The sequence below is a fragment of the Pongo pygmaeus genome, chromosome 16 (genome assembly GCF_028885625.2).
Source record: "Pongo pygmaeus isolate AG05252 chromosome 16, NHGRI_mPonPyg2-v2.0_pri, whole genome shotgun sequence".
Taxonomy (NCBI): domain Eukaryota; kingdom Metazoa; phylum Chordata; class Mammalia; order Primates; family Hominidae; genus Pongo; species Pongo pygmaeus.
In genome coordinates, this window is record NC_072389.2 from 70,620,155 (window position 1) to 70,636,672 (window position 16,518).

Below are 16,518 nucleotides of genomic sequence, written 5' to 3' on the forward strand. Positions count from 1 at the left end.
GTTTCATCACTTGTAACATGGAGATGGTATTGTCAGTTAGTTACCTGAGCAACAACTGTTAGTTGGTAACAGCTCCCTCTCCTTGTTCTTTCAGGCCTCGTGGTGATAAAGCTTCGAGCTGTTGCTAGTCCGTGGGTGCTTTAAAGTCTTGAGGGTTTTCTTTTCTTTCTTTCTTTCTTTCTTTTTTTTTAATTTAGTAAAGATGAGGTCTCCCCATGTTGCCCAGGCTGGTCTCGAACTCCTGGGCTCAAGTGATCCTCTTGCCTCGCCCTCCCAAAGTGCTGGGATTACAGGCGTTAGCCACCACGCCCGGCTGGTTTTCTTAAACCTGATCACACCCTAGTAAATACTCCCCTCATTAAACCCTTTTCTGTTAGGCTTTGTTCGAGCCCTCTTGCAGGGCTTGCTTCTGCACAGCTAAACAGATGGACCAGCTGCACAAGATGGAGGATGGTGACAAGTGTGTCACGCCCTTGTCTCATCTGAGTTAGTGCTAGACTGAGTATTTACGTTGTGTATGAGATTCTGATTAACTCTGAACCCCAGAGAAACTGCCAAGTGAGCTTAGGTGCCTTTATTTCTGAGCTTGCCGGGTGCGGATGGGGAGGCAGCAAAGGGAGAGGCAAGACCAGGTCACACGAGTCAGTGAGCCCTCATCAATCTCCATCCAGTCCAGAGAAATATGGCTTCTAGCTCCCTGTGTCTAGCTGTGAGAAGGGCCACTGGCCTTGGCCCAGGCCACAATTTTTTCTCTCTTTGGAGAGGTGACTCCTGGTGCTCCCTCAGCAAAAAGTGGCAGAGACCAGAAGAGAGCCCACGTCTTCCCTCACCAAGACCTTGGCCTTCCTCCCCTGAGTCCATTAATAGAATTTTGAGAGGGGAGAGTCTCCAATGTTCCCTCAATCCAGTGTTTCAAACTATGTTCCCAGAATTTCTCAGAAGCTATAGCTTTGTAGTAGAGGTGAAGGAACCAAGTAGATGGACCTTCCCTGCCAACTCCGCCATGCCATCCCAAAATCAACCAGAGAAGCTCTGCCTTGAACTATTTCATTACTGGGGTTTTGTTTGAAAATAGTTCTGCATTAAGACAATGTATGAAATTCATTGAGTCAAGGACAAACCTTTCCTTTTATAAATGAACTGAGGTCCTCTAACACCCAATTTAAATTCTTTTCATCCCACCCCCACCTTCTTTTTCAATTGTGTCACATTTTCTTCTCATTAAAAAATAAAGAAGAGATTATTCGCCAAAACCTATAGATTGCTGTAAGCAAGCTGAGTAAGAGTGTTGCTAAATCAAGTCTCAGGCTAGAGGAACCACTCCAATAAGACTTCCTTTTCCCTGTCTATTCTAGGGAATTGATTTCACATTCATTCAGTCAACAAATATTTATTAACCGCTAGTTACATGCCAGACATTGGAGAAATAGTGCTGAATTTTTTAAAATTTTCCTCCTCTCGTGGAGCTTCCATTCTAGTGGAGAAAGATAAGACAGTAAGTAAGTAAAATATACCAGTAGTATGATGACATGGGAATATCCTTATATTGTTGTGTAGCATATCCTTATATTATTTCCAGAATCATTGAATATTTAATTTTACAGGTTGATGTGTGTTTAGCCTTGTATTCCCAATTAGACTATGAGCTCTTTGACGCAGGTACTTAATTATATACTTGGGGCCGGGCGCAGTGGCTCACGCCTGTAATCCCAGCACTTTGGGAGGCCGAGGGGTAGATCACTTGAGGTCAGGAGTTTGAGACCAGCCTGGCCAACATGATGAAACCCTGCCTCTACTAAAAATACAAAAATTAGCTGGGCATGGTGGCGGGTGCCTGTAATCCCAGCTACTCGGGAGGCTGAGGCAGGAGAATCACTTGAACCTGGGAGGCAGAGGTTGCAATGATCCGAGATTGCGCCATTGCACTCCAGCCTGGGCGACAGAGGGAGACGCTGTCTCAAAAAAAAAAAAAAAATATATATATATATATATATAATACACACACACACACACACACACACACACAGGCAGAATCCATAGTAGAAATTCAGTAAATACTTAAGTATTTATCATCCAGCAATACGTTTGCTTAGCAGAATCATGGGATGGTGTCTTCATGAAATACAACACATGGCCGGGTGTGGTGGCTCATGCCTGTAATCCCAGCACTTTCGGAGGCTGAGGTGGGGAGTAATCTGAGGTCAGGAGTTCGAGACCAGCCTGGCCAACATTGTGAAACTCCATCTCTACTAAAAATACAAAAATTAGCAGAGCGTGGTGGTGCGTGCCTGTAATCCCAACTACTCTGGAGGCTGAAGCAGGAGAATTGCTTGAACCTGGGAGGCAGAGGTTGCAGTGAGCTGAGACCACACCACTGTACTCCAGACTGGGTGACTGAGACTGTCTCAGAAAAATAAATAAAATAAAATAAAATCCAACACATAAGCAAGCAAATTACAATGGACAAAGAGGTGAGTGTTAATACACATAAGTTCTACAAACGTAAACAATGATTAATCCAACTTTTTGAGTTTCCAAAAGGAATTTCCAGAGGTTGCCTGATTAGCAGAGTATTGACTTTGCCCTAGAAAGTACAAAACAGAGGGAGCTGTACACAACTTAGTTTAACTTTTTCTCAGCAATGTGAACAAAGGTCATGTAGCTTTGGTATGAGGCTGGTGATGGTTTTATCACACAGGCTGCAGAAATTTGGTAGTTTCAATGCATTCCTCTAAAACTATGCTCTGCAGGTCAGAATTTACCGATAGACTATTGGGATCAGCACCCAATAAGCATGGACTGGGACACTAACTTTGTGGTAGGCTCTTTGATGTTATAAGTCTTGTAGTGGTATTTAGACCAGAGAACTTGTACCACGGGGATAACCAAGACTTCCCAAGTGGTATTTGAGCATAGGTGGGGGTCAAATTTAAATAAAATAACATCCATGTTAGAAATGGTTCAGATGTTAAAGATCATTCTTTAGGAACCACTTGGCTGTTTGGCAAAGGAGCATGTTCTGTTTTACAAGTGTATGTTCTCTGACCTGAATTTCACAGGTTGGAAGAGTGTCCTTGCTGCATGGTGTGTGGCAGAGTAGCCATGAGATGGAGCAGAACTTGGGGTCTGAGCAAAGGGTACTGGGGCTCCAGAGGCTCACTGGACTTCTCTTTCACTTGGCACTGCATAGATAACCTCTGGTCAAGTTCCTATCAGGCCATTCTCTCAAGTTATGGATTCAAAAGCACAGAGCCGGCTGGGCATGGTGGCTCACACCTGTAATCCCAGCACTTTGGGAGGCCGAGGCAGGTGGATCACGAGGTCAGGAGTTTGAGACCAGCCTGACCAACATGGTGAAACCCCATCTCTACTAAAAATACAAAAATTAGCTGGGTGTGGTGGCGTACTCCTGTAATCCCAGCTACTCAGGAGGCTGAGGTGGGAGAATTGCCTGAAGCCAGGAGGCGAAGGTTGCAGTGAGCCAATATTGCGCCATTGCACTCCAGCCTGGGCGACAGAGTGAGACTCCATCTCAAAAAAACAAACAAACAAACAAACAAAAAAAACCCCAGAGCCATCTGAGATTATCCCTGTGAGAAAATGGATCCTCCACCAGCAAAGTGATGGCAAATACTTATGGTCACATCAGCCCTTCCACATCCACACCTACTTTCAGCTGTTTTCTGACAGATTAATGACGCTTTAAAAAGAAAGTCAAGTGCAGCTTTCCAGCTCAAATAGTTTACACTGGAGGAGTTAACTCCTTGAGTTATTTACTTTTTGCGAATTACATAGCTGAAGGCATATAACTTTTTTTTTGAGACAGAGTCTCCCTCTGTCACCCAGGCTGAAGTGCAGTGGCACCATCTCAGCTCACTGCAACCTCTGCCTCCCGGGTTCAAGTGATTCTCCTGCCTCAGCCTCCTGAGTAGCTGGGATTACAGGCACATGCCACCATGCCAGGTTAATTTTTGTATTTTTAGTAGAGGCGGGGTTTCACTATGTTGGCCGTGCTAGTTTCAAACCCCTGACCTCAAGTGGTCCGCCTGCCTCAGCCTCCCAAAGTGCTGGGATTACAGGCATGAGCCATTGCGCCCAGTCAGGCACATAACTTTTTATGTCTTCATTTTATGTAAAACTCTTTTTCTTTTTCTTTTTTCTTTTTCTTTTTTTTTTTTTTGAGATGGAGTCTCACTCTGTGGCCAGGCTGGAGTGCAGTGGCACGATCCTGGCTCACTGCAACCTCTGCCTCCTTGGTTCAAGCGATTCTCCTGCCTCAGCCTCCTGAGTAGCTGGGACTATAGGCGCGCGCCACCACGCCCAGCTAGTTTTTGTATTTTTAGTAGAGACGGGGTTTCACCATGTTGGCCAGGATGGTTTTGATCTATTGACCTCATGATCTGCCCGCCTTGGCCTCCCAAAGTGCTGGGATTACAGGTGTGAGCCACCATGCCTGGCCCTCTTTTTCTTTTATACTTGATTTTACCTCCCAGCATTATGAGTTGCTACAAGAAATATTTTAACAAATTAGAGTCCATGAGTCTTAACTCACTCAATATTAGCCCTGAATTTTTTAGATGAGGAAACAGGCCTATTAAAAAGGCAGAGACTTGACCACGGTCACATAACAAGTCAAAAACAGAGAGAATAGAACTGGAGTCTTCTGGCTTTAAAACTATATTTCTCAAGCTTTTCTTTTTTAACCCAAGACTCCTTTTGATAAACATAAAAATCTCACTTCTCGGCCAGGCACGGTTTCTCATGCCTGTAATGTCAGCACTTTGGGAGGCCAAGGCAGGTGGATCACCTGAGGTCAGGAGTTCCAGACTGGCCTGGCCAACATGGTGAAACCCTGTCTCTACTAAAAATAAAAAAATTAGCCGGGTGTGGTGGCACACTCCTGTGATCCCAGCTACTCGGGAGGCTGAGGCAGGAGAATCACTTGAACCCGGGAGGCAGAGGTTGCAGTGAGCTGACATTGTGACAATGCACTCCAGCCTGGGTGACAGAGCGAGTCTCCATCTCAACAACAACAACAACAACAACAACAACAAAATCTTGCTTCTCCTCTCCTCCACCAGAAATTCTGGCACATCCTCTCAGAGAGTCATCATTCTTTTGGGAATCTTTGTATCCTCTGAATAAAGACATTTTTTTTTCATGGCCAAACACTGCTCCTTCATATCAGCAGACATTGATTATCCCTAGAAGGATATAAATATAAATACTGAGGAACTCAATATTTTAAAACTTAAGGACCTGCATCTGTAGGTGGTGCAAACTCAAGATAATATTAACACATCGTATTGAACTTTATAACTTACAAAGGGTTTTCACATCCACTTTCTCATTTGATTATTACAACAACCAAATGAGATATTGTTATTATCAGCATTCCAGTTTTGCAGCTGAGAAAATCAAGACACAGAGGGTTTAAGTGACTTGCCCAAGGTCACAGCAGAACCAAGACTTAAATCCAAATCACCATATGGGTTTCCATTACTTCTCTATATCTTCTTCCAAAAGCTGATGAGATTTTAGGGGTCTGCAGAATCTCTATCCCCTACCCAGGAACATCTCACATCAAGGAATAAAAATCTGCCCTCCTAGTAAGGAAGTGACCCACCATCCTTCCTTTTCTTAAGAATTACTTTGGTTGTAGCCAGGCGCGGTGGCTCAGGCCTGTAATCCCAGCACTTTGGAGGCTGAGGCTGGCAGATCACGAGGTCAGGAGTTCAAGACCAGCCTGGCCAACCTGGTGAACCCCGTATCTAAAAATACAAAAATTAGCTGGGGGCAGTGATGCGTGCCTGTAGTCCCAGCTACTCAGGAAGCTGAGGCAGGAGAATCACTTGAACCTGGGAAGCGGAGGTTGCAGTGAGCCGAGATCACGCCACTGCACTCCAGCCTGGGCAGCAAAGTGAGACTCTGGCTCAAAAAAAAAAAAAAAAAAAATTGGTTGTTTGTTAAAATACATTAGGCCCCTCTCCTAAAGGTTTTGACAAAATAGTCTGGAGGAGGGCTCAGGAATCTATTTTTATTGCTGGATGCTAGAATTAGGAGATGCTAAGGTTTATTTGCAGAAATGATATGTTTCCACTGTGCTGATAGAAGTCTGGGCCTTTTTTTCTCAAGGTCTCTTTTAGGCTCCTTCCAACTGCTACTACTTTCTTCTTCAGGGAGTCACTGCCCAACCTTGGTATTGTAGGGTGACCAAGAGGACTACAGCGAGGTGCTCATCATCTTCCTGGGCCTGTCCTTGGGGGCTGGAGGTAACCTTAGATAGCATGAGGTCCCCCTTGTCCTCAATTAGACTCCCTCTTGTTCCTCATCCTGATGTTCAGGGAGATGGTCAGTAGATGGTGCTAATTTACCACCCTTCCCTCTTTGAATCCTGTGGGGGCATTCTTAAAATTAATCCAGTGGAACTTCCAGTGTATCAAATCTTGAAGACAGTGCTCGGGAATTCTTGATTGTATTTACTAAAGGGCACAGATGTCAGGAGTAGAAGGATTGGTGTGTGAATCCCAGCTGAGTTCCTTAACAGCCATGTGACCTCTGGTAAGTAAGTTAATTCCATAAGCCTGTTTTTCAACTATAAATTGGGGTGCTCTTGACCTCCTAGAATTAATGTGAGGAATAAATGATCCCTTGGCACTTGCTATAGTGAGTAGGTGCTTACTAAGTAATAAAGATATTTTCCTGTGCAATGTTGTGAATTACGGCTTTCCCTTTATGCCTTTAAAAATTTCTTTAAATAAAAAATCAAAAATATAAATAATGAGTTGCATACAAAATAAATTAAAAAATCAAAAAAATAAAATTAAAAAATTACTTTTTTGGTCATGCTTCTTAGCCAGCTAGTTGAGGATCTTACTCTATTCACAATACTTTAGCATTGTGAGGAACTTGCTTGATTTCAAATGAAACACTTAAAAAGAGATGAAAGAGAGAATATGAACTCTTGGCTTATAAGTCCTTTCCAATTTCCAATTTCCAATTCATGTGCATTAACCATAATATTAGATAATAAAAGTGATTAACAATTATAATCACCCACTGGCTAGGGCCGGGCGCGGTGGCTAACGCCTGTAATCCCAGCACTTTGGGAGGCCGAGGCGGGCAGATCACAAGGTCAGGAGATCGAGACCATCCTGGCTAACACAGTGAAACCTGTCTCTACTAAAAATACAAAAAATTAGCCAGTCATTGTGGTGGGCGCCTGTAGTCCCAGCTACTCGGAAGGCTGAGGCAGGAGAATGGCATGAACCTGGGAGGCGGAGCTTGCAGTGAGCCGAGATCACGCCACTGCACTCCAGCCTGGGTGACAGAGCAAGACTCCGTCTCAAAAACAAACAAACAAAAAAACAACCAATTATAATCATGTATTACCTGTAAGCAATTGTTAAATATATAGAAGCATCCACTGGCTATGTATGTAAAGTAGTACTCGTGGGTAAATTAATCAATAACAAGGTTATGAAGAGAAAAGGCTTCTGAGTCATCAAAGTAGATATTACAAAGTTGGCATATCAAAGTTCATGTACTTTACTCATACCTAGGCCTTCAGAATTTCATTCTGTAAGTCTCTTTACTCATTTTAAATACTAATTTGGTCATATGGATCCCCATTGCATGAGTGAGTGAGTAAATTAGAAAGGGGGAATAGGTGCTAGAACCACAGCCAAAGGGTTGTCTAATAGACTGACAAAAAAGGAAACACAAAAACAGATGTGCAGATTGTGAACTCAACAAGAAGGGTATATAGTCTGGCATCATTTGGGATTAGATAAAATTATTTATATATCATATCAGCCCTGGTTGCTATTTTGTTAGTATTATACTTCCACAATAATGGTATTCATAATACATCAAGAAAAGATTGAATTATGTTATTTCTGTTTTTATAAAAGTAGACTAAATAAAGTTTTGGAGGCCTGGTGCAGTAGCTCATTTTTGTAATCTGAGCACTTTGAGAGGCCAGGGCAGAAGGATTGCTTGAATTCAGGAGTTTGAAATCAGCCTGGGCAAAACAGTGAGACTCAGTCTCTACAAAAAATAAAATTTAGCCTGGTGTGGTGGCTCGTGCCTAGCTCCTTGGGAGGCCAAGTTGGAAGGATTGCTTGAACCTGGGAGATCAAGGCTGCAGTGAGCTGTGATAGTGCCATTGCACTTCAGCCTGGGGAACAAAAATGCTGTCTCAAAAAAAAAAAAAAAAAAGTCTTAAATAAAGAGGAAAAGTTTGAATTTTCTGGAAAACTGCTGTTGTAAAACAACTCAATTTCCTATTGTGCTACAGAAATGAAACATCACCTTGTTAAATCTACAAAATTTTCAATCTCTTCCATTTCTAGCAGTGTGGGATACAGCAAATTCTTTTTTTTGATGAGGGGACAGGGTCTCACTCTGTCGCCCAGACTGGAGTACAGTAGCATAATCACAGCTCACTGCAGCCTCTACCTCCCAGGCTCAAGCGCTCCTCGCACCTCAGCCTCCCGAGTAGCTGGGACTACAGGTGTGTGCCACCATGCCTGGCTAATTTTTGTATTTTTTTAGAGATAGGGTTTCACCATGTTGCCCAGGATGGTCTTGAACTCCTGGGCTCAAGTGATCCACCTCCCTCAGCCTCCTAAAGTGCTGGGATTACAGGCGTGAGCCACCACACCCAGCCAGCAAACTCTTTTTTTTTTTTTTTTTTTTGAGACGGAGTCTCGCTCCGTCGCCCAGGCTGGAGTGCAGTGGCACAATCTTGCCTCACTGCAACCTCCACCTCCTGGGTTCATGCCATTCTCCTGTCTCAGCCTCCTGAGTAGCTGGGGCTACAGGCATCCGCCACCATGCCTGGCTAATTTTTTGTATTTTTAATAGAGACGGGGTTTCACCATGTTAGCCAGGATGGTCTCGATTTCCCGACCTCGTGATCCGCCAGCCTTGGCCTCCCAAAGTGCTGGGATTACAGGTGTGAGCCACCGCGCCGGCCCCAGCCAGCAAATTCTTATATCATGGTTACTATGTACCAGTAACTAATATATACTATACTCATGTTCAACTGATCCTCATAATAGCCTCATGAGGTACATTTTAAGTCTATATAGTTGAGGAAACAGAAGCATATAAAAGTTAAATAACTTATCCAATATTTCACTGTCAGTAAGTAAAAGAACCAGGTGGTGAGGTTCTAGAGTCATGCATTTAACTACTGTACTATACTCTGTAGGACTCACTATTAGATCCTCCTGGATGAAACACACTTTTTATTGCATTGTTGGGCCCACAAAAAGTAATAAAATTCTCCAAGAACATGCATGCAAACTCTTATGTTACTACATAGAATTAACATTTATCATGTAAGTGTTTTAAACAATCAAAAGTAAACTCAGGAATTGAGGTTTGTTGTTATTTTTTCGGAGATGGAGTCTCTCTGTGTCGCCCAGGCTGGAGTGCAGTGGCGTGATCTTGGCTCATTGCAACCTCTTCCTCCCAGATTTAAGCTATTCTCCTGCCTCAGCCTCCTGAGTAGCTGGAATTACAGGCACGCACCATCACACCTGACTAATCTTTGTATTTTTAGTAGAGACAGGGTTTCGCCATGTTGGCCAGGCTGGTCTGGAACTCCTGACCTCAGGTGATCCACCTGTCTTGGCCTCCCAAAGTGCTGGGATTACAGGTGTGAGCCACCCCTGGAATTTTTTTTTTGTTTCATTATGGTTTTTTTTGTTTTGTTATTTTGTTTTTTTTGTTGTTGTTGTTGTTGTTTGTTTGATACGGAGTCTTGCTTTGTCACCCAGGCTGGAGTGCAGTGGCCTGATCTCGGCTCACTGCAACCTCCGCCTCCCGGGTTCAAGCGATTCTCTTGCCTCAGCCTCCCAAGTAGCTAGGACTACAGGCGCACGCCATCACGCCCGGCTAATTTTTGTTTTTTTGGGGTTGGTTTGTTTGTTTGTTTTTGAGACAGAGTCTCGCTCTGTCGCCCAGGCTGGAGCGCAGTGGTGCATCTCCACTCGCTGCAAGCTCCGCCTCCCGGGTTCACGCCATTCTGCCTCAGCCTCCCGCGCAGCTGGGGCTACAGGCGCCCGCCACCATGCTCGGCTAATTTTTTGTATTTTTTTAGTAGAGACGGGGTTTCACCGTGTTAGCCAGGATGGTCTGGATCTCCTGTTCGTGATCCGCCTGTCTCGGCCTCCCAAAGTGCTGGGATTACAAGTGTGAGCCACCACGCCCGGCAGGAATTGGTTTTACATGAGCAAGCAATTAAGCAATTAGAGACTATCAAAAGTGACCAGATAGGCTGGGTGTGGTGGCTCACACGTGTAATCCCAGCACTTTGGGAGGCCAAGGCAGGCAGATTGCTTGAGACCAACCCGAGCAACATAGTGAGACCCCGTCCAAAAAAAAAAAAAAAAAAAGTTAGCCAGGTATGGTGGTGCACGCCTGTGGTCCCAGCTGTTTGAAAGGCTGAGGTGGAAGGATTGCTTGAGCCCAAGAGGTCGAGGCGGCAGTAAGCTGTGATCACGCCACTGCATTCCAGCGTGGGTGTCAGAGCAAGATTCTGTCTCAAAAAAAAAAAAAAAGTGACAAGATGATTTTAAAAAATAATCATCTTCCCCACCTAAAAAAAACAACTGAAAATGAAGAACCTAATTGTTACAATTACATGGATACATTTAATTAGTATTTTACCCAGCTGAAAAGAGAGTTCATGGATTAAACAACAGATCTAAAGACATTATCCAGAAACAAGGAGATGGAGTATATGAAATTATAAAAGTTGTGGAGAATAGAATGAAAAAGTCTAAGATATGCCTAATTATAGTTCCTGAGAGAAGAGCAGAGAAAGTAAGAGAACAGGCAATATTTAAAGAGTCTAAGAATTTTCCAGAACTGATGAAAGACATATATCTACTTGTAATATGTGAATTCATAATACAGAAAGTACAATGTTTATCAAGCAAAATAATTAAAATGAAATAAATATAGTCAGATTTATCTCACAATACCAAAGACAAAATATCTTTAAAAACTGTCAAAAGAATAAAAGAGGGCACTTACAGGGAAATGACAAATGGACAGCGAAGTGGATGTAATGTTACTTAACACTAACAGTCAACCTAGAGCTGTGTAGTGGCAAAACTATTTTCAAGCATGAAGACAAAATAAAGGACATTTTCAGATAACTAAAAGCAGAACAAAGTTGGAGGACTCACATGTCCTAATTTCAACTTACTACAAAGCTACAGTAATCAAAACAGAGTGGTACTTCATAAGAATAGACATATAGAGCAAGAGAAAATAATTGAGAGTCCAGAAATAAACCCTCACATTTACAGTCAATTGCTTTTTATCAGAAGTGCCAAGATTATTCAGTGGGAAAAGAAGAGTCTTTTCACTAAACTGTGGCAGGTCAACTGGGTATCCATATGCGAAAGAATGAAGCTGGATCCTTTACCTCATACCATATATAAAAATTAACTCAGAATGGATCAAAGACTAAATGTAAGAGCTAAAACTCTTAGAAGAAAATATAGGGCTAAATCTTCATGATCTTAGATTAAGCAACAAGTTTCTTAGACACTACAAGTATAAACAACCAAATAAAAAATATATTAGACTTCATCAAAGTTAGAAATTTTCGTGCTTCAAAGAAAACTATCAAGAAAGTTAAAAGGCAACTCACAGAATTAGGGCGGGGACGGGAACTCTGCAAATCATGTATTGATAAAGTCCTAGTATTCAAAATATATAAAGAACTCTTACAACTCAACAATAAAAAGACAACCCAATTTTTAAAATGGGCAAAGGATTTGAATACACATTTCTCCAAAGAAGATTTACACATGATCAATGAGCATATGAAAAAGTGCTCAAGGTCAGGCACGGTGGCTCACACCTGTAATCCCAGCACTTTGGGAAGCTGAGGTGGTTGGATTACCTGAGGTCAGGAGTTCAAGACCAGCCTGGTCAACATGGTGAAACCCTATCTCTACTAAAAATACAAAAAAAAAAAAAAAAGAATTAGCCAGGCGTGGTGGTGGGCGCCTGTAATGCCAGCTACTTGGGAGGCTGAGGCAGGAGAATCTCTTGAGCCTGGGAAGTGGAGGTCACAGTGAGCCAAGATCCTGCCATTGCACTCCAGCCTGGGCGACAGAGACTCTGTCTCAAAAAAAAAAAAAGAGAAGAGGTGCTCAAGATCACTAACCATTAGGAAAATGCAAATCAAAACCACAATGAGACACCACTTCACAATCATTAGGATAGCTATAATTTTTTAAAAAGCAGAAGTTACCAAATGTGGGCAAGGATGTGGAGAAATTAGAACCCTATTATTACATTGCTGCCGGGAATGTAAAATGGTGCAGCTGCTGTAGAAAACAATTTGGCAGTTCCTCAGAAGTTAAACAGAATTACTATATGACCCAGGAATTCCACTCCTGCATATATACCTAAGATAATTGAAAACGTGCGTTCAAACAAAAATGTGTGCATGAATGTTCATACCAGCATTATTCATAATAAGCAAAAGGTGAATACAACTCACGTATTCAACTAGTTAGTAGATTAAATGTGGAATGGTCATACTCTGGAATATTATTCAGCCATAAAAAGGAATGGAGTAGTGATACATAACTCCAACATGGATGAACCTTGAAAGCATGCTAAGTGAAAGAAGCCAAACATAAAAGACTACATATTATATGATTCCATTTATATGAAATATCCAGAACAGGCAAGTCTATAAAGAAAGTAGCTGGCAGGGCCTGGGGGCAAGAGGGATAGGGGGTGACTGCTAATGGGTACCTGGTTTCTTTCTGGGATGAAAATATCTGGAATTAGGAAGTGATGATGGTTGCACAACCTTGTGAATATACTGAAAACTACTGAACTGTACATTTTAAAATGGTGAATTATGGCTGAGTGCAGTGGCTCACACCTATAATCCCAGCACTTTGGGAGGCCAAGGTTGGAAGATCGCTTGAGGCCAGGAGTTCAAGACCAGCCTGGGCAACATAGCAAGACTGTATCTTTAAAAAAAAAAAAAAAAAAAAAAAAATTAGGTGTAGTGGTGAAACCACTTTTGCAAAATTATGACTGAGACAGTGAAAGAGATCTAACTTAACTGACTTAAACTTTCCTTGCTCATTCCTGTGCATAGGCTGAACTAACTTGGAGAGAAACTTAGTATATAGTTTATAGTTTAAAACAAAGATGGTAACAGCCCTGTCCCAAAGCAGACCTCCTTCTTGCCTGGGGGCTAGATTGCCTCTGTAGGAATGACATTAGCCACAAGAGTAGAAATTATGGTTTAGGAGTCATGCAGCTGGAGGCTACAAGATTCTGACCCTCCCTAAACTGCTCCTAAGATCAGTGCTTGAGATATTTTGCAGACCCTGCGCTTGAGGGATCCAGCTGGTACCAGCCAGATAATTAACTGCCTCATCTGATCTTGTGACCCCCCACCCAGGAACTGACTCAGTGCAAGAAGACAGCTTCAACTCCCTATGATTTCATCCCTGACCAGTCAGCACTCCTGGCTCACTGGCTTCCCTCCCCCCTACCAAGTTGTCCTTAAAAACTCTGATCCCTGAATGCTTGGGGAGACTGATTTGAGTAACAATAAAACTCTGGTCTCCCCACACACAGCTGGCTCTGCGTAAATTACTCTTTCTCTATTGCAGTTCCCCTGTCCTGATGAATTGGCTCTGTCTAGGCAGTGGACAAGGTGAACCCCTTGGGTGGTTACCGTGATGCACACCTGTAGTCCTAGCTACTCAGGAGGCTGAGGTGGGAGACTAGCTTGAGCCCAGGAGTTCAAGGCTGCAAGTGAGCTACAAGGTGCCACTGCACTCCATCCTGCATGACAGAGCAAGACCCCACCTATAAATACATATAATAAGTAAATAAATTGTGAGTATTATGTGATGTGAATTATATCTCAGTTTAAAAAACCTGATGGTTCTACCAACAACAGACTTTCACTAAAATAATTTCTAAATGATATTCTGAGGGAGCCGGGCATGGAGGCTCACGCCTGTAATCCCAGCACTTTCGGAGGCTGAGGCGGGTGAATTGCCTGAGGTCAAGAGTTTAAGACCAGCCTGGCTAACATGGTGAATCCCCTTCTCTACTGAAAAAAAAAAAAAAAAAAAAAATTAGTCCAGCATGATGGCGCACACCTGTAGTCCCAGCTACTTGGGAGGCTGAGGCAGGAGAATCACTTCAACATGGGAGATGGAGGCTGCAGTGAGCTGAGATCACGCCACTGCACTCTAGCATGGGCGACAGAGGGAGACTCCATCAAAAAAAAAAAAAAAGATATTCTGAGGGGAGAAGAAAAATGACCTTCAAAGCAAGATCTGAGATGATAAATATATAAAATCTAAACAAATATTGTATAAAATAATAAATTTACTTTGAAGAGTGAAAAAACATAAAATAGTGTTGAGTTAAAAATGCTGTTATGTATAATAATTCAAGAGAAAGCACTAAAAGAATAGAAATAATGTAAAACTTTTAATTTGATAGACCAAAGAAAACCGGAATAAGAAAAATATTAATCCAAAAGCTGACAGGAAAAGAGAAAAAGTGGCCAGGCGTGGTGGCTCATGCTGAGAATGCCAGCACTTTGGGAGGCCAAGGTGGGTGGATCACCTGAAGTCAGGAATTCGAGACCAGCCTGGTCAACATGGTGAAACCCCATCTCTACTAAAAATACAAAAACTAGCCAGGTGTGATGGTGTACGTCTGTAGTCCCAGCTACTCAGGAGGCTGAGGCATGAGAATCCCTTGAACCTGGGAGGCAGAGGTTGCAGTGAACTGAGATTGTGTCACTGCACTCCAGCCTGGGCAACAGAGTGAAACTCAGTCTCAAAAAAAAAAAAAAAGGGATAAAAATAGAAAACACCAATTAAGATGGTAAAAACAAGTCCAAATATATCTGTAATCGCCATATGAATTTACTAAATTCAGTAGTTAAAAGATTGTCAGTTTGGATAAAATAAACTAAAATCCAGCCATAATGCTGTTTACAAGAAATAGATCTTTGAAAAGACACAAGATTAAAAGTAAAAAGGTGTACTTGGCCAAATACTAAAATAAAGTTAGAAGCTATGTAATTAGACAAAATAGGCTTTCAGACAAAGCATTATAGGAACAAAGAACATAACCATATAATGTTGATTAAACTCACAAGAAGGTATGAAAAATTAGTACTAAATATGCACTCATTACAATAACCTCTAAATGTATAAAACCCAAACTGAGGACTCATAGGGAAAAATTGCCAAGTAGAAGATTTCAACAAACTATATATTTACTGAACAGAACAATTAAGCTTGAGTTAATGGCCTTATGTGGAGCATTGCACCCCAGTGATTAAAGAATAGACACTTTTCTTTTCTCTTTTCTTTTTTTGAGACGGAGTCTCGCTCTGTCGCCCAAGCTGGAGTGCAGTGGCCCGATCTTGGTTCACTGCAACCTCCGCCTCACAGGTTCAATCAATTCTTCTGCCTCAGCCTCCCAAGTAGTTGGGATTACAGGCATGTACCACCATGCCTGGCTAATTTTTGTATTTTTAGCCATGTTAGCCAGGCTGGTCTTGAACTCCTGACCTCAGGTGATCTGCTAGCCTCCGTCTCCCAAAGCTCTGGAATTGTAGGTGAGAGCCAGGGCGCAAGGCCTTAGGACTGCCCTTTGTGCCACACCCCCACCATGGCCACAGTTGATTGGACTAGAGGCTAACTGCAGCTGGGCCAAACAGATTGTCTCTCCAAGGAATTTGATTGGATAGCAGGATTGCCCTCTATTTCCCACCCCTGCCATAGCCACGGTTGATTGGACTAGAGGTGGAGCCCCAATTCAAACTGGGCCAATCAAATTCGGTCTTCAAGACAGGGCTATTCATTGACTTGAGATGTAAATAGGGTGGCCACCTTCTTCTGTGAGCCCAGAGGAACAGAGAAAGCATATCTGCAAGCAGAAGCAAGGGTTCCTGCAGAGAGGAAAGACCACACAGTGAGAGAGAGAGACTGCAAGGTAGACTGAACAGACAGAGGGGCTAAGAAGAGAGAGAAATTGGCCGGGTGCGGTGGCTCACGCCTGTAATCCCAGCACTTTGGGAGGCCGAGGCGGATGGATCACAAGGTCAGGAGATCGAGACCATCCTGGTTAACAGGGTGAAACCCCGTCTCTACTAAAAATACAAAAATTTAGCCAGGCGTGGTGGCACCTGCCTGTAATCCCAGCTACTCGGGAGACTGAGGCAGGAGAATCGGTTGAATGTGGGAAGTGGAGATCGCGCCACTGCACTCCAGCCTGGACAACAGAGCGAGACTCCACCTCAAAAAACAAAAAACAAAACAAAACAAAAATAGCCTGGCATGGTGGCAGGCGCCTTTAATCTCAGCTACTCAGGAGGCTGAGGCAGGAGAATTGCTTGAATCCGGGAGTCGGAGGTTGTAGTGAGCCAAGATCGTGCCATTGCACTCCAGCCTGGGCAACAAGAGCACAGCTCCGTCTCAAAAA